Source organism: Lagopus muta, chromosome 4, assembly GCF_023343835.1.
Source record: "Lagopus muta isolate bLagMut1 chromosome 4, bLagMut1 primary, whole genome shotgun sequence".
In the NCBI taxonomy this organism is placed as follows: domain Eukaryota; kingdom Metazoa; phylum Chordata; class Aves; order Galliformes; family Phasianidae; genus Lagopus; species Lagopus muta.
The window spans coordinates 8208645-8227589 of record NC_064436.1 but is presented as its reverse complement, the minus strand read 5'-3'; the positions used below and the strand labels follow the sequence as shown (position 1 = coordinate 8227589).

General features: G+C 37.8%; 1 long non-coding RNA gene across 3 annotated transcripts in view; it reads right to left on the bottom strand.

Annotated features, from left to right (window-relative positions):
- LOC125692239 (uncharacterized) overlaps window positions 1-18553 on the bottom strand; it is a 246379-nt gene extending 227826 nt beyond the window's left edge. For all 3 annotated transcript variants that reach the window (XR_007376536.1, XR_007376537.1, XR_007376538.1), the window contains exons 1-2: window positions 18497-18553; window positions 17272-17357 (exon numbers count right to left, since the gene is read on the bottom strand). This is a non-coding gene — a long non-coding RNA (uncharacterized LOC125692239). The remainder of the gene's footprint in view (window positions 1-17271; window positions 17358-18496) is intronic.
- Window positions 18554-18945: the final 392 nt, after the last annotated feature.

Genomic DNA, 18945 nt, shown 5'->3' with positions numbered 1-18945 from the left:
ACGTTGATGGAAAGGTTCAACCCCTACTACCGTATCACCAACATCCACCTCAGACATCATGGACCAACACAATGAAATAGGAGGTATTACTTTCAAAACAGCCCTCATACTTCCTAGTAACCACTTTAGTTCAAGTAACTCCACCCCCTTTTGACAGATTCACCTAGGACTGTTGGAGCAGCCTAATGAAGCTATAACCTTCTAGGTATCTTAGGTACTAGGTACTTAAAAGGGCTTGAAAGTTCATCCTTATTCTCATGTTATGGAGCTCACTAGTGCATTACCAATTGCATATGAGGAAATTGCAAGTATTGTATTAAGAATTATTAGCTAAGAACAACTTAATTTTGAATACGTGATGTTTTCTAAAATTCACTTTTTATATATTAATTTCTAAGTTATTATTAACACTAAGAAAACAGAGGTCTTTTTTTTCCCCTAATAATGGTCTTCATATTTTTGAAAAAGAATAGCTTATGGAGTTCAATTGTGCTACATTCCCATCTTACTCATTTGCTTGCATTCAAAATATAGCTGTTTCATAACTCATAAGCCACTAAACAGTAGGTAGTCATAAGACGCTAGTACAATTTCCAGTTCAGCCAAGATCATAACCCAGCTAACTGTAGTCATCACTTACAATTGAAGCCAAATTGGCAGTTCTTCAGGGTTTCTACTTAAAAGGATTCTAAAATAAATGAAACAGGATGCTGAAGAGAATGGAAGCAAGAACTACCACAACCCTACAGTTCTGAGAGGGAAAAAAACAACTTTCCACTGTTGAATTGTTGCTGTAACTTAATCTTACCAACAGTTAATTTTTGGAGAGTGAAAGAGACAATTTATTTCTTTACTCCCTGGATTGTAGACTATAAAATTCATTAAGCCTCCTGAAAGACCAAAGCAGGAATTGTTTTAGAGAAGGAAGAACTGAGAAAGAGAGAAAGCATGGATTATTTTCAAGAGATTACTCAGGAGGGATATTCATTGTTTTCAAACTATGCTGTGATTTCGTGAATGAGGTAACATTTGCACCTATTATAGGAACAGCCTTAACACTGGGAGCAATCAGATGCTGACTATCATATTAACAAGCTCTGCCTGATAAATTAGGAAAGGCATTTGCTATCCAAACTTACTTCACCGTAATTGCCAGGAGCTACTCTATGGCAAGATTCATAAGAAGAAAAAGTTCTTCCTCAAGTGTCATGCGATATCTGCAAGTTTTTTTTGTTTTTTTTTTTTAAACTTCTGCTCAGCATTCAGCTGATCGTGGTGAAGAAAAAATGAACCTGTAAATTATGGACATAAATTGTTTTTTTCCCCACATACTCCTCTTTTCTTCTAGTCTGTACTACCATTATACCCATGTAACTCCAAAGATTGCTAATTGGCATCAGCAAAAGACAAAAATTCTTCCTAGCAGACTATCTTTTCTTATGACAGTACAAGCCACATTTTGAAGGGCAGCATGGCGACATATTCGGAAACCTTGTACTCTACTATTTCCATCACAACTTTTACATTTTTTCATAATCAAGTAAGAACTTGGATAGAAGTTTCTGTTGGCACTTCAGGTGCAGAATGCAATGTTGGATGGTCTGTGTCTGAGCAACTCCAGCTTCATGCGTGTTACAGATAGCTCAATCTGCCACATTCTGACCGCTAAAACCATTATCAAGTGTAATTATCAATTGATACTTCCTCTGAAGAAAAGAGCATGTACAATCAGTGAACGTACAGATGTTATAGTTATGAAATATACCAGAGGGTTTGGCTACACAGTTATTATACCAAAACAGACTAGATAAAATGCTTACCCTTATCCTGGGCTCACTATGAAACTGCAGAGGAGGGGATCTCCAGAAGGGGATCTCCTTCCCCACAGCTAGTGAGCTCTTAAATGGGTCTTAAGAGAGGTGGAGCCAGGCTCCACCCCTTCAGGCAACACAGGTTAATTGCCTTCACCTTCGCTCCCATGGCTGACTCATTGCTCACAACCACTGATCAATCAGTTCCAGGCCACAATTCAGCAGTTCCCATGCAGAGCACAAGTATAATTTAAACATAGTTTTTCACATGTTATAAAAAGGAGGAACATTAGGGAGAGAAAGCTACAGGTGTCCTTTCGATCTGCTTTTATATAACTGTTTCATTGATTATACAGACAAAGCAGTTTCCCAGACCTCTGAAGCTACCCCAAACCTAGCACGGAGTTCACTTGGAACAAGACAACACATTATACTAGTAGTGTTTCTGTAGTACTTTTTGCATTTTGCTACATCTCCCAAGTTTGGATGAGCACACTAGCAATAACTGAATAAATGAAGAAAGGCTAGGCAACAAACCTAAAGCAAGTCAGTTGAAGATTTTAATTTGAAATTTGTGTTAGGGTAAACTACTATGAATTACGTTTTTATTACATCCATTATTAAGGCACTTGATAGCTGCATATAGAAATTTAAATCATCTAAACACAGTATAGCTCCTTCCTTTTTTCTTTATATAGAAAATAAAGTTTAGCCTGCTTCTTCTTTGAAGTCAGAATTCCAGCTCTAGCATAAAAGAATAAACACTACTCTGGAGCACGCTGTAAAATAATGAAGTAAAGTGATTTCCAGGGATTTCCTTACAAGCCTTGCTAAAGAACTTGTGGTGCAGTGGAGGGAAGCAGAGTCATTTCGGTGCAAGGAGACTCACATTAGTAACCCTAAGGTTAAGCTGCACTGCCAAAGACTTTTTCTTATATCTTGTTGCCTCAGTGTTCCTACTTTGGGGTCAGAAGATGAAGGAGCAATGCTCCTCACACTGAAAGCTGAGATCAGGTCAGCAATCACATAAGAAACCTGAACATCCAGCAATCCCAAAAGCATTCCAGAGTTCTTAGGGAATTGGCTTATCTGTTCACCAAGCCACTCTTGATGACAAATAAAAAAAGTCATGGTGGTCAGGTGAAGTCCCTGGTGATCAGGAAAAAGGCAATATCACTCCCATTTTCCAGAAAGCTAGCAAGGACAACCCAGGGAGCTACTGACCTGTCAGATTCACCTCTGTAAGAGGAAAAATAATGGAACAGATCCTCCTGGAAGCTATGCTGAGGCACACAAAAGAGAAAAAGTGATATAGGATAACCAGAATGGCTTCATTGAGGACAGTGTGCCTGACCAACCTAGTAGCCCTTTGTGATGGTGTAACTACATCAGTGGACAAAGGAAGAGTCACTGATGTCATCTGTCTGGACTTCAGTAAGACCTTTTACACAGTCTCCCACAACATCCTTCTCTCCAAATTGAAAAGACATGGACTTGATGGATAGGGGACTGACTACAAGATATACTCAAAAACTGGTGGCTAACAAGTCAATGTCCAGATGAAGATCAGTAACAGGTGGCGTCCCTCAGAGGTCAGTACTGGGACCAATGCTCCCTAGTATCTTAGTCATGTTGACAGATTGAATGCACTCCCTGAAAGTTTGTGGAGAACACCAAACAGTGTGACACAGCTGATATGCCCAAGGGTGACAATGCCATTCAGAGAGACCTAGACAGATTCAAGTAGTGGACCCAGGAGGACTTCCTAAGGTTCTACATATCCAAATGCAGTCTTGCATTAAGGTCATGGCAACCCCCACTATCAATACAAGATGGAGTGACATAGGAATTGAGTACAGCCCTGTCAAAAAGGGTTTGGGGATACTGGTGAATGAATGATAAGCTAGACATAAGCCAGCACTGTGCCGTTGAAGCCCAGAAAACAAACCATATCCTGTGCTGCACCTGAAGAACTGTGGTTAGCAGGTTGAAGGGCTGTTCAGGTCTTCTCCAGGCTGAACAGCCCCAGGTCTCTCAGCCTTCTCTTGTAAGGAAGATTCTCCATGCCTTTTTCTTTGTAGGCTTCCACTTGACTATCTCTAGAAGTTCCCTATCTTTCTTGAACTGAGGAGTCTATGCCTCAGTACAAATCACAACAGCCAGAAAAATACAGGAGATCCAAAGAGTTTTCAAACAGATTAAAGTATACCTACTCAGGTCTGTTTTTAGAAATATTTTCTGCCTATAATTTAGTAGAAAAGGCTAAAAAAACACAACACACAAAACAGTAGGGAAAATGCTATCGGGCTTGAACTGAAATAGATGCTGTTAGTCTGCAGAACAGCAACTGAAATAATTGGGCTAAAAGCCATTAGACAGTTTAACACTGAATGCTACCACCTCCATTTACATCTTGGTCATTTGTTTCAGAGGATGACGACAATAGTAGTCATCTAATGGGATAAGGGAATTTAATCTTTTTTCTTGAAAGAAAGTGCACAAGTGCACTTTTTATGTCTATTAAAAGCAAACTAACTAAAGAAACCCACATCATCAAGGAAACCAGACACACAAACAAAAAAGAAAAGTAGTAAAGAAGCAAACTCCAGAGCTGTGAATAGAGAATATTGGGTTCACACATCTCGGTTTAATAGATCTCCTGATAGAGATTTCTCTGACATAAGAAAGGAAATCTTTGCTGCAGAAGCATTTTTGTAGAGTTTGAGTTTTCCGCACCCTACACAGCATACAAGGCTCATCTCTCCCTGAAGATCTCTGAATGGGAAAACTGAGTGGCACCACATCCCAGCAGCTACATTATCAACAATTGACTTGTGGACATCCTCAGGTGATAAAAAAAGAAAAAAAAAACCACAAAAGATAACCATACTGAAAGACTGTATCTTTTCTGAAGCTCAAGTATATCATCCATAACACTGCTTTGATGAATTAGTTCAGTTTAGCTGGTCAACGCATCTGCTGTTGAGTTGTGTGTCCATATTCTGACAGAACCATCTTATAGATGTTCTCTGATCAGATAAAATGCTACCACTAATTTACATAGAAAAGAAAGTACAAGAAACATCACTTGAAAGCTAAAACGTACAAAATATTTTTCAAGTTTAGTCATATAAAGAGACTGTCTTAGTCATAGTGCTCATTTAAAACTAGAAAGATTTCATAGCAAAGAAATAAAACAAAGCATTCACTGAAAAACTTATTTTCTACTGTTGCTGTAGTGCAAGGTAAAATTGAGCTACTCACTTGAGCATTCTCACTCAAATAATCTCTGTATCGGATGAACTTATGTGACCTGAATATGCTGCAGGTGCCAGCAGGCAGTACGTGGTAAAAGGCAATAGACTGGAATTACTGAAGGAGATGCAGAAAACAGTTATAAATGAGAAAAATATCTTGAATGACATTTGAGACAAGTCTAACATTTAAAACATACAGAAAGTACCTATCAGCCAAGAGCAGGAAAAATGAAAATGAATGTTATGTTCAATTATATTCAAGATACAATTCTGAGACTAGCTTTGAACTTCCTGAAAAAGTGACTTTTCTCAAGCAAAATGAATAACTGGCCTGAAATCAGAGATAAAGATGAAATTGTAGATACTAGTTTTCACGATTAAGACTTCATTTTTTTAAATCAGGGAAGGAAAAGTCTTTAAAACATATGCACACACATTTCTGTATTATGAGTTTTTTTCCACCACTTCAGGATGATAGCTCTTATTAAGTTTACCCCAGCTTAAAAACACCCCTCTTTCCGAGCATCATCCTACCAAAAACAATCCCTTAGGGCAAAACAGCACACATAACGTTCAGAAGTAAGACAACCCTGTCATAGATTCCAAAAGTTTCAAAAATTGAGAGTCCTTACTCTTTAATTTCACTTTTAAATTTACCGGAGACTGCATTTAGTTTCAAAAATCAACCAGTAGCAGGCTAGGAGACACAGATAAGAGGCCACATGCAGTTCAGAGCTGTTACTTATCTGTGTCTCATTTTCAGAGCAGGCCATTGTAAGAGACACTCATTTTAGAAGTAAACTAGCAGCTTGTTGTTAGCTACTGCATTAATTCTTGGTTGAGCATATGGCCATTAAGAGACTATTAACTCTTAACAAAAAAGGGTGAAACATGCTAAGATTAAAAGAGATTCAAGCCTCCAACACAAGTAAAAAAACTACACCGGGGGAGGGTAGATACTGCTCCTAGACAACTCAGTCTCTACAGCAAGTTGATACTTGCAGTGTTTCTACCAAAAAGATAGATGGAGAGGATGCATTTTTGCTGAATGGTCTGAATGAGAGCCCTGCAGTGAAATTACTGAGCCAGGATGTAGTTGCACATTGACAGCTTATAGCCTATTACCAACTAAATCTGTCAATGACCCTATTTTATCACAGTTGTACGTACTATTAGAAATTACCACCTATTCATTATTATGATTTAAAAACCTCAAGGAAGGACCAACAGAAGTACTTCATGAAGCTTCCAGCTTCTTCTGCACTGCTGTACAATCAAAGAACTTGTCTTCAGGCAGCAATAATTTTAGCCATATACAGGGTCCATTCTGCAGAATGCTGCCTGCATACCCAACTGCAGATGTTGAACAGAAGGAGCTATACAGGCACATTACTGTAGGGAGAGAATACAAGTGCCCCCAGCCGTCACTCCTCCTAAGCTTCCTCAAAAAAGAGCAGCTCCTTTGTCAGAACCTGAATACGAAGGACAACACCTTAAATACAAACAGGACACTCCATCACGTGGTATATTATCAGAAAACTGGGGTTCCCTACCCCTACCCCAAAAAAATGGCAGTAAGATAAGCTAGCATACCTTGGAAATAGCTATTCTGTGATTCCATATTAATAGTACAAATATTTACTAGGAAGCTATAAAGATGTAGAAAAGCAACAGAGACTGTTTGTAGAACAATCACAGAGCTGGATTGGAAGACTTGAGGCTTTTTTCCTTCCAAGTAATTAGGAAAAAATAGCAAAGTAATTGGTCATTTAAAATAGGCTGCAACCGTAAAAAGATAATAAAGAAGAGGGCACAGTTAAGTTTTATCCAAGTTCTTGAGAAGGAGGCAGCTAAGAGTCAAGCCGTAAGACAAACTATTTGACAAGCGCACGAAGTGCTGATAGATGGAAGTAACAGTTTTCTTCATCAGCCCAGCCAATCAGCAGAGAGCACAAATTATGAAGTCAGCACCAGGGGCTGACATCCTAGGAGATGGAATGAAGTAGCCTACACAGATGCTCATCCACTATTTGATCTCTAATTATGGAAGGTGACAATAAAGAAAAGCTCTCCATCTAGACTGCATGTTCTTGCTTTGCCAAGCACGGCTGCCATTTAAACAAGATGGCCTGGTCTGTCGGTTTTCCTAACAAGTGAAACACATCCAGCTCATTCTAAACTACTGATCCCACCTTAAGAGTAGCTGTCCACACCAAACAGGTTTGCTTATTTGTTTCTTGAATGAGTGTGGTTGTTGAAAGGGGGGGGGGGGGGGGCACGAGGGGGCGGGCATAGAGGCAAGTCTGCATTATCTTAATTTATAGAGGGAAAGATAATAATCTTAAAGTACATTAAAACAAGTCTCAGTTAATTTTATTTATTTCTTCTACAAGAAATATTTACTTTGACTTGCCTGAGAAACAGATGGCATCCTCTCGAAAGGAGATGTAGGTCTTCAGGTTTTTCAGATACTAGTTACTTTGTATCTCTCCCATTTTCTCTTCATTCTCCATATAACAATATCCATTTAGTGTTAATTTGTCCTAAATAATTTTTTTTCCAGGTCACTGACGGGATACAGGATATTTTTTTCTTCTATCTTTGATTTTTTTTTTCTTATTTTTAAATCCCTCTAAGCTCTTCAAGTATTATGTACTCAATGGCATTTTCATCAGTGTAATCCCCCATTCCATTCCCGATTTGAGCAGTATTAATGTTTGTGAGTAGTACAGTGGCACCAACTGCAAACAGAAACATATCCTGGATAATCATGTCAGCAAAAACACATCATGTAGAAAACACTCAAATTGTCACAACACATAATCAAATGGACACATGCCTGGGAAACTCTGTTTCTTATGGAGGTCCATCCATAAGTAAGTATTTTTCAAGCACTTATGACAGGCGCTCAAGAAATCAACCAATCTCCTCACAGAGGCAAAAATTCTGCCCTATCTCATTAATATAATTCTCAATAAATAATTACATTCTATACATTAAGTCCTGCTTATTGAAACATATTCATTAGGGAATATGAAGTACACGGCAGACTTACTGAAAACAGACACATGAAAATATGCTTAACATAACAAAGATGAATACAGACACAGAAATTGAATTCAGATGCTGTCTCCAGCTATCAGACATCAGACTGAGCTGCAGAGCCAACTTCCCAGCACATACCAGTACCCTGTTCCAAAGCAGTAGCAGCAGGGCTAGTATAGTACTTTAGCGAAGGACTACATAGTATACTGATACTGCATAGCCTACTGAACAATAACATGAACAAGCCCATTCTGAGGGGAGAGACAAGCAAGGCACTACCCACAGCTCTATAATAAAAACAGTAACATGGTCAGTTATTTTAACTACACATCTTTATCACAGTGCCAGAAACACGTTTCATCCCCAAGTGGAAATTCAACTCGGGAATTATCTTTAGGCAAACACCAAGTAATTATTACTACTACTGACACCTAACTGAATGAGTGAAAGAGTGAAACCTGCACTCTCCAGCATATGGCTATCAGCAGCACGTGCAAAGATGTTGTAGTATCAACTGAAACGATACCCAGGAATTTCTCTTCATTTCTGGGCTCAGTTCAGTTTTTTTTTTTTTTTTTAACGCCAGCTCATTTACCAATTTCTAACTAGGGATTTTCAGTAAGGTAACTTAAATATCTTTTTACATATACTTTCAGTAATATGTGTTTCACTAAAAAAGTAAAACCACTGTTTGGTTTGTTTACATGGGGTTTTTATACTTATTGTATTTATTCTTAAATAACAGCTCAAAAGATCTGTTTTAGTCAAGATGAGAGGATACTACAAGAACAATTTAATAAAGTCAGCTTTCTTGTCCATGTTTTTCAAGGTGCAACTAACTTGCCTGTACCCACAGTGTCCATTCATAGCTGCCCTCTTTCAAAGCTTGAATCGAGTTTGATGTCTGGAAAGGATGATTTGTAAAAGGAAAACTCAGCTGCTTTTCAAAAAAAATCTTACGTTTACTTATAATTTTTAAATCTCAACTCTTAATGAGTGATAATGAGTGTTGGAGAAGACACAAGGAGAATTTTTAATGCAAGATCAGAGGGAACTCAGAAACTCAAGGACACTCGATAAGTCAAAATTTACCTAATAAACGAGCTGCATTCTTGATGCATTTTGATTATGTTACACTTCGCGTTAGTTTGGACTTTCATGACAGTTAAAAGCAAAGTTATCTGTATCACAGAAACATTTAAAATTAAATTGGTTTGAAAAACAACTCCACATTAAACTGCAAATTTTTCTGAAGTTTCACAAGAACAAAAGGTCAGAAGCACAGCTTATGTAAATTAGTGTTGTCTCTGATACTAATGGAGCTGTACTAGTTTCCAGCGATGATCTAGCCTGTTCTGCCCTAAACTTTACTCTTGGAAAACTTAATATCTGCTATCACAAATCCAGATACATTATATTAATTTACTGAAAACCACTAATTTACAAGGAAAAATCACTGATACTGAGCATAAGCAAAAGAAAGCAGAGATGCATCAAACAGAAGTCTAAAAAGGAAAACAGTCCTTTAAGCCTTTCTTTACACTCACAGAAAAATCCTCTCATTCATTACCTCATTTCTTGCAATTCTGGTTTTCTAGGAAGCCTCCCAACAAAGATGCAAGACCCGGTTTTCGTCTTTCAGTTATTTCTGCCTCAGTTTCTACAGGACTCTAAACACCGGAGGTTGTGCAACTATAAACCTAACATTAGATGGGGCATAGATATTAGATATAAAGCATCACAGACATACAGACCACGAGAGGAGCTGAATGAGCTGAACAGCAGATCCAGACAGGTTATGCTTCATTTGACACCTGATCTAATACAGTCAATGTTCACTGGGGAATATAGTTGCTCAAAGGCTTGCTGAAAAGCTTACAGAAATATATATATACATAGCTTGCTTTAAACACTTAATGAAACACTTAAGACTGAATAAAGACAAATATAAACTGTTACAGCAGTAGCCAAGCATACAGAAAGACTATATTACAGTATAGTCTTTCTTTGCCCTTTTAAAAAAAGAAAGTCTTGAGTGTAAAAGGCATTCTTAATAGCAAGTATTCTAACAACATTTTTCTGTGTTCACAAGATCATGATGTACTTCAGGCTGATCAAGGATCAGCCCACCAATTAGCTTGTGCAGCATGGCTTCAATCTCAGGGACTTTCAAGGACAGCAGCTAAATGAAAACTCAAAAGCACATCATTAGATTACAGAAAACAGAGCCAAGGGGAATAGGAAATGCTCAAAATCAAGAGAAAAAAAAACACATGAAGACAAATCTAAGCCACTGCCTGTTTTTTTATCAAGTATTTTTGTACAAATAACATTCCATTAAGACAGCATTCTGCTACCTACTTCATTAAAACAAACAAAAACAACCACAAAAAAAGCCCAAACACAAAGAGCCAACCAACCAACTTGTACCACTAAGTTTGCCCATAATACTTATCCTATCCACAATTCTCCAGAAGCAAATATTTCTCACAACTTTTGTCACCTGCATCTCACTTTCTATAGATTCAGTAGACTTACAGATTTCGGTAGGCATGAGAAAAAGAGAAGAAAGGAGGAGTTAGTTAGCAGTGAGTGGCTTAAATAAATTAACCCAACATTTGTTACCCAAATCTGCATAAACTGTTCTGTATAAAGGCTTGCCAGTGCTAAACAGAGAAGGAGTACTTGAAAGACGGATGGCACTCATCCATTTGTCAAGGACATTTATGAAAGACCTCATGCTCAGCTTGTTGCCTGTTGTTCTTTTGTGCAAGATTTCCACCTCACTGTTACCTTCTTCCCATTTGTACAGCAAAAAATTCAGCTGGAACTAAACTTCAGGCTTGCTGTCAATTCACATGCCAGTTGTTTAAAGACACTTCCACTTCACCTATTCCTATCTGTATCTGTCATTTTTCTTACAATAGTATGATCTAGTAACTTGCAGGCTTAATGCTTTTTCTATTATACAAGTTGCTAAAAAAAAAAAAAATAATGAACAGAACCAAATGCAGAAGGAACCAATGAAGATCACAACCTATGCAGCTTCAAGTTTGACAGATAAATACTCCCAGTGTTTTTCTTAATTAGTTTTGCACTCACCTAGAATTAGTTTCCCTAATTTGTTTATGAGAATATCACACAACTATTCGAAACTTTACAGCTTCTCTTTGGGCTGCAGGGCTCATTACTCAAGCACAGAAGGAAATCAGATTGACTTGGCATAATTCGATCTCAGCAACAACACCTTATCTTCTTAATGCTTAAACTCTTTCAATATTTCTCGAGACGTTGAAGGTGATTTGACTGCAGTTCGAAGACCTCTGCTCAAACACACAGGGATACTCAATTCAAAGAGAGCCAGAAAGCATCCAAGCATCAAAAACTTCAGCAGTTCTTCTACTGACTTTTTTTTTTTAGTATCTAATCATGATGTTCTATGACCACCAGAGAACATCTTGGGTTGGAAGGGACCTCAAAGATAATCAACTTCCAACCCTTGTACCATTGACAGGGTTGCCAGCTGCTAGATCAAGTACTACATCAGGCTGCACAGGGCCCCATACAACCTGGTGTTAAACAACTCCAGAGATGGGGCATCCACAATCTCTTCAGGCAACCTTCTCCAGAACCTCGCCATTCTCTCAGTAAAAAAGAACCCTCTGACATCTAACCTCAACCTTCCTTTAAAATCATTTCCCTTTGTCTATGAGGAACTATCTACCCATATGAAAAATTGAATTCCCTCATGTTTATCAACTCCCTTTAAATACTGGAAGGCTGCAATGAGGTCTCCTCATAGCCTTCTCTTCTTCAAGCCAAACAAGCCCAGTTCATTTGGCCTGTCTTCATAGGAAAGTTGCTACAGCACTTACATCATCTTCCTGGCCCTCCTTTGGAGCCTCTCTGAAAGCTCCACACCTTTCTTGTGCTGGGGGCACCAGACTTGAATGCAGTACTCCAGTCGAGGCCTTACAAGGGCAGAACAGACAGGAACAATCACCTTTCTTGACTTACTGGCCACCCTTCTTCTGATGGGGTCCCAGATACCACTGGCCTTCTGGACTGCAGGTGTAGACCACTGACTCGTGATAAGTTTTTCATCAACCAGGACTCCTGAGTCCTTCTCAGAAGGGCTACTCTCAAGGACTTCACCCAGTTTGTATAAATATTCTGATTACCTTAACTCTTGCACATGGCTTTGTTGAACCTCAATAGGTTCACAAAGGTCCACCTTTAAACTTTATCAAGGTCCTTCTGAAAAGCATTCCTTCTTTCTGCTTCATCAACTGCACTGCTCAGGTTGGTGTCATCAGCAAACTAGCTGAGGTTGCACTCAATCCCATTATTTATGTCACTAATAAAGATTTTTAAGAATATCAGATCCAAGACAGACACCAGGGGATGCTGCTCATTACCATCTGACACCTGGACATGAAGTCATTGACCAAAATTGGCTGTGTCCTTTAGAACAATTCTTGATCCACCAAACAATCCAACCTTCAAATCCAAAGAAGGGAACATGTTGTAATTGTTTACTTAATTATAAAACAACGTGAAAATACAGCACTATGCTTTCAGGACTCTTGATGGAGCCCTATCATAATCCTACAGACCCCAAACTATACCAACTACCCATGTCATGTAAGACCATCGCACAACAGACTGATGTTTACCAAGCTTGTGGTAGTTACAGACAACACTGGTAGCTCTCTGAGAATGTAATTAGTTCCTCAACAAAAAGAATACTGCTACTACTTTAGACCAAGTAGACTTCAGAAGTCCAGCATTATTATAGGTATGACATACTGGGTGGTAAACACATTTTCATGATGAAAACTCATGATTCCAGTTTAAATTATATCTCAGTCTTCCTCTTCCCCCAACAGTTTGAATTTCGAGTTTACTCAGCTAATTTGATCTTTTAAGAGTGTTTTTAATTTAGTTATGTATATATTGGTGCTATAAGTACAACACACAATTCCAGCTAAAATAGAACACGGCATGATACTCTCCCTCCTTTAGAGCTTTATTTTTTGCAAAATCTTAAGAACTTAAAAATAACAATATACAAAAAGGCTCCAAGTGAATAATTTAATGCAAAGGGTAAATTAAAGTTTGAATAGCAGAAATAGGCTAGAACAGAGAGGGGAAAGGAGAATAAACAAGCTTGATTTCCTTCACGTCTGGATAAGCAATTTGGCCATGAAACCAAATTCATCATACATATGCCAACTCCACCAGTGCTCAGAGCAGCTACTCTTCAAGTCTAACTCCTGAGAACCTCTAGAGGAAATAGCTAGTCTGGGTGAAGTGACAAAAATGATTTTTATATTAACACGTATTTTGCTTCTAGAACATGTTAGAGTACAAATTTGATCTTCTCCTTCCTTCTTCTCCTTCAGCTATTACCCTGTGTCCAGGAGGAGCAAAGCACGTCATGTACTTGACTAATTGTCCTATAATAATGACTTAAGACTATCCCGTTCCTGAGGATCACTGCTAGTGATATATAGTTGTTCTGAAAACCAAGCAGTAAGGATTTTTAGCTCCTATACTAATGCAGTTCTTTTTTCTATGGATGTAATAACCTTTAATAACTTCAGAGATCTGGGCTTTGAGAGTATTGCACAGCTTCTGAACTTAGAGGAAAGTAAAGGTCAAGTATTTTTAATTGCAAGCATAAAAGATATTTGTTTAAAATAACAGACAATTCATACATACAACCCATTTGTGCATATGCATCTCCTATTGTTTTAATTCTTTACAGAAAGAGGAAACCTAATTTTACTCTCAAAAACTCGAACTCTATTCAGTTCAGATGAAATATTTCCTCCCTTCCCCTCCCCTCCCCACTTTTATGTTACAAGGCATCAAGAGCTACGTACACACTTCATTTAAATGAACGGAATATAAAAAAACTGAGCAAGTGTTGAGTTTATGACTGTTTACTAAATAGAGACAAATGAGCACTTACTCTTCAGTAAACCCCTCACTAACTATGAGGATGTTTTACACACAGGGACAGCTACAATTTCAATTACCTAATTCAAGTCAGAAAAAAGAAAGTACTGTTTTGCTCCTCAGTTGTTTTGTACCTCCTAGCCAATAACTGAATATATTCACTTTTTTCGTTATGTTCTTTGAAGATTAAAGTCATGTCTGACTTTGTACTGGATCTGCCTGGACAGCTGACAGCCCATTAAACTAAAGTAGTACAAGACATACATTTTAAGGTCCTGCTTTCTGAAGCACACAGAAGACAACTTACTGAGAACATGCAAAAATACTCATAAGACACTTTGAAATCATACATTTGAATTTGTTAGTGAATGGATAAGATTCTGCTTCTATAAGAAACGAGCTAAACAGCAGTTAAGATATCCTTTTGTTTAGGATCTTTACAGAAGTGTGCAGAGAGTTTATATTATCAACACCAACTTTAATAGTAAAAAACTGTACTGAAAGTAGCTTTAACCTGTAGCATTTCCTTCTTTCAGGTTAAGAAGGACCAAAGAATCCTTATCATGAACCAGATCATGTTAATGAAGTCCCTTCTGCTTTCTAACCAATTATAAACCACATGAACCTCACACCTGGCTTTGTCTCCTACTTTTATATCTTCACTGTGGAGAAAGTAAAATATTGCAGTTACTACATTCCACTATTTTCACAAGTTGTGGTGCTCCTTTTAGAAGAGCTTCCTGTACTAATACACAGAAAAGGGTTGACTACACACCTACTGCACTCACTTCTCATTGCATTGTGGCCTTAAGACTCCCCTTCTTTCATCCCTTGTAACCTCCGATTACAGTCAGTGAACAAAAAAGGAAGAATGAAAATTTCAAAGAGATCTTTCACATTTCTGGCAAAACTTTCACAGTAATATGGCTGAAGTCTTGAGGTGGATGTAGGAAATCTCAAGTTTATGACAGATGTAGTGCAAAAAATTACAATAATATGTAACATTAATTTGGTTGCAGACTTTGGTCTAATTTCCATGAGGAACTGATTTATAGGTTTTAAGCCACAGAAGTCATTATTCAAGAAGCTAAGACTATGTTTAACACTAAAAAACTCTCAAGTCTTTATTTGCAACTGGGTTGAATATAGAGAAAGTTCAGAAAAACAGCAAAAGAACAAGATCTCTCAAGTCAGCCTGTTACTTCCATCCCATAAACATAAGGTCAATCAATACATACATACGATACTTGCGATACGTAAATACATCCACTCATAGGTTTGTGGATAATACTCAGTCTCTTTAAACCAGATTACTCAGCATTGCAAATGAAGTTTAGCACAAGTTTTCCCAGCCTTTTGATACTAGCACTTGGAGTCTTTCCTAGGATGCTTTTCTACAAAGCATCCAAGAACTCATACCTTCTGCACTGGGATGAGGACACAGCAAATGTTGCCTGTAATTATCCCAGATCATTCTCACCTGAACTTCAGTCTGGGCTGCAGATCAGATGTTACAAAGCTAGCAATACATAGTCATACTATACAACAGCAAGCCTAGTGGGAACAAACAGAGCATCAGCCATAAGCACTTGAATTGTTGCTTGCTTTCAAGCAGATACACAGTTGCTTGACATTAAGGCTCTTGAAACGTCCCTTGAAAAATACCAATGTAGAAAACATGCCATATGCTACCAAACATAATGTAAGGGGGGAGGGGAATAAACCAAAACAACCAAACAAGCAAAGTTGCTAGTTGTACTTTTTAGAACTGCAATATTACAGATGCATTTCAAAACTTACTTACTATAGTACTGAAAACATACTAGATAGAATACAGAACTCCATGCATTTCCAATTTGTATTACATTCAGGAAATCAGCTCTATGAAGTCACTAAGTTCACTTCATAACAGCTTTTTTCTAAAGCTACAATTTCATTCTTGCAACTGTAATTCTTAAACCATGGGATACCAATTGTTCACTGAAACTTTGTTGCACCTTTTCAGTTACGAAGTACCACCTCTCAACACTTAAGGAGGATGCAATCTGTAATTAAGCTTCTACAGTCTGGAGTTTACTCTATCCAAAACTCCACATTAAATTAGCTACAATTTTGAACAATCAACTAAAATTCAGATGTCCTCTCTTTCTCTTTCTTCAATATAAAATTAATAACCAAAGTTGATCAGATATTGAGCAAGCCTCCACATGGTCTGCTACTCTGCTAAGTGCTATTCCTTGATTATTTTCAAATCTAGTCTCATCTAGCAGAAGGATGAAGTGCATAAAAGGCTACAAAAGCACAAATTGTATAAGAGATTTAAGAAAGAAACAAAAAAAGTTCAAGCAGTTTTTGGAGACAGAAGCAAACAAGCAAACAACTAAGAAGCATTTGTATTATCAGGCAGAAAAATAGTTATCAGAAAGTCATCAAATTACATGTTAATTTTCTTTTGAATAAAAATAATTCAGATAATAGTTACATTTCTATTCTAGATCACAAAGAATCTTAGCAATTTCTCTGAAGTTCTTCCTTATTTTCCAACATTCTTGCCTTTTATCAGCATATGACTTTCTGTAATTCCACTGTAAGTTCCACATTTTTTAATACTTCATTTCTCAGTTTTTCAGTAATCAACTATAAACACCACCTTTCCAAAGTACCTCATCAGGTACCCATAAGTTCTATTATTTGCCAAGCATGTCCATCCAGATCTCCTCAAAACACATTTATTTCAGATCAGGCAACTCCCTCTCATAAACATGGCCTACTTTCTTTCTACACCACAAACACAACACACAGCGTTATTTGAATGGATTTTCAAATGAGTCCATCTAAAAAAAACATATCAAATTCATTTAGATTATCATTCATTGCAACCTATCACCTCAGATCTCCCAGAAAGTGCTCACAGCAACTGTTTCACCCAGTGAAAATACAGAGCAACATGAGGTCAGGAAGAGGCCGTAACTAAAACATAGCAAAGATACTTGCAGAATTACAAGACAGTTCTTTGTTTTAGTTCTTACATGAGAAGCTACACTCAATCAACCCCTCAGAACTCTACAATAGACACTACCTCAGCTACACCAAAGAGCACTTCTACCTGCATTTAAGAGCCACAAAACAAACTATCTAGCATAACTTGAACATTATTTCTAAGCTGAGTTCAAAGATGCATCTATCAAGCATACCTTCAATTTTTGGCTCAGTCATGCCTTCACATGTAGCACCAGACACTGTCTTCATATCCACACCAGGTGCCCCATACATCAGCAACCTTGCAACAGAGAGCAGGTGTAAGTCATCATCTCATTAAGTGACCCCACCAGAATGAAACATCTCTGGACTCTCATTAGAGACCAGCTGTGCTCATCTTCTCACTTTCCCTTCATCTCAATTTAAGTAAAGCTTGCAAAAAAGGGAAACAAAAAATAGATAAACAAACAAAAGTATAAAATCCCATGGCCCATTTCCCCTTTAGCAGTTGCCTTTCCACTTACATTTTTTCTGACAGAAAAATCCTCCCCAGCTCTCAAGTGTTTCATGTAATTACTCACAGAACTAATGGTATTCCCCTGTGAGCAGGTGTAGGTATCTAAATTGCACCTGAAAGTGTTTTACAATAACTGAGTATGTATGGTGGGTTTCTTTGTTTCTAAATTAAGTCACACAACAAATTACATAAATCAACGCAATGATTTCCAATAAATTTACAGTTTCCGTAAGAGCAAAAAGCCACAGAGCTTGTTTGGTGTGGCTAATTTTCCATAAAATCTAAATGATAGAAGTGAAGTCCACAGCTAATTTTAGGCCTTCATGCCTCGTATTAGCAGCCATTTTGTAAGAAGCTATAGTAACAACAGCTCTCAAAATGAGCCTGGTGATATTTTCTAGGAAGTTCTATGCTATTACAGGCTTGCATCAATTTACTAACACATCACCACACATTCCTTGCTGAGGCCAAGCTAAGCTCATCATTGGGTCACCTGCAGAAAAGAACTGTGCAGGAGAGCAACTGCTATGCACTAGAGCTATGTTGTGCCCATGCAACACCCCTCAACAAAAAGATTCATCAGTCAGTTGGAAACCCACTCTGGCTAGTTTGGTTGTTTATCAATCACCACCTATGCTTATTTTCTGATCTGTATAACATTATCACCATGCTATAGGATTTCTTCCCTTAAGCAAGATTTGTTTACTCGAATGCAAGGTGTGGCTCAATGTGATTAAAGACTCTTTCACATTCAAAATATGCATATTATTCTTACACATTTTTTATATATGGTTACTCAAGAACAGACAGCCTATTTCCCATCTGTACAATCAAAGAATATTAAGATGTTATAACCACAAAACAAACAAAAGAATTAGGCAAAACAAACTAAGAAAACAAAAGAAAACAAATACAAGGCTTACCCCAATCCTGCGCTCACTCACAGAACACCAGCAGAGGTGAACTACTGAAAAAAACCCTACCACACTGCCAGCCAGCTCTTAAATAGGTCTAGGAGGGGTGGAGCCAGACAGCAGAGGTGAATTGCCTTCACCTGTGCTCCTCTGGTTGACTCATTGCTTGCCTCAGGTGATCAATCAGAGGTTCAGGCCGTGATTCGGCACCCATCCCAGTATTTTTGTTCAAAGTTGCATTCAGCTCTGTAAAATGATCACATTTAAAACAGTGCACTTAGTATGGTTTGATTAGATAGAAGTGTACCTTCATTCATATACAATAAAAGCACTGAAAAGTTTTAATCAAATAAGTGTTGCCCATATTCACAAAAAAAAAATTTTGGTTTCCATAAAAATATCATGGAAAAAGGCTGATTTTATTTCACATTCTATCTCCAGTTTATTTACTGGATGGG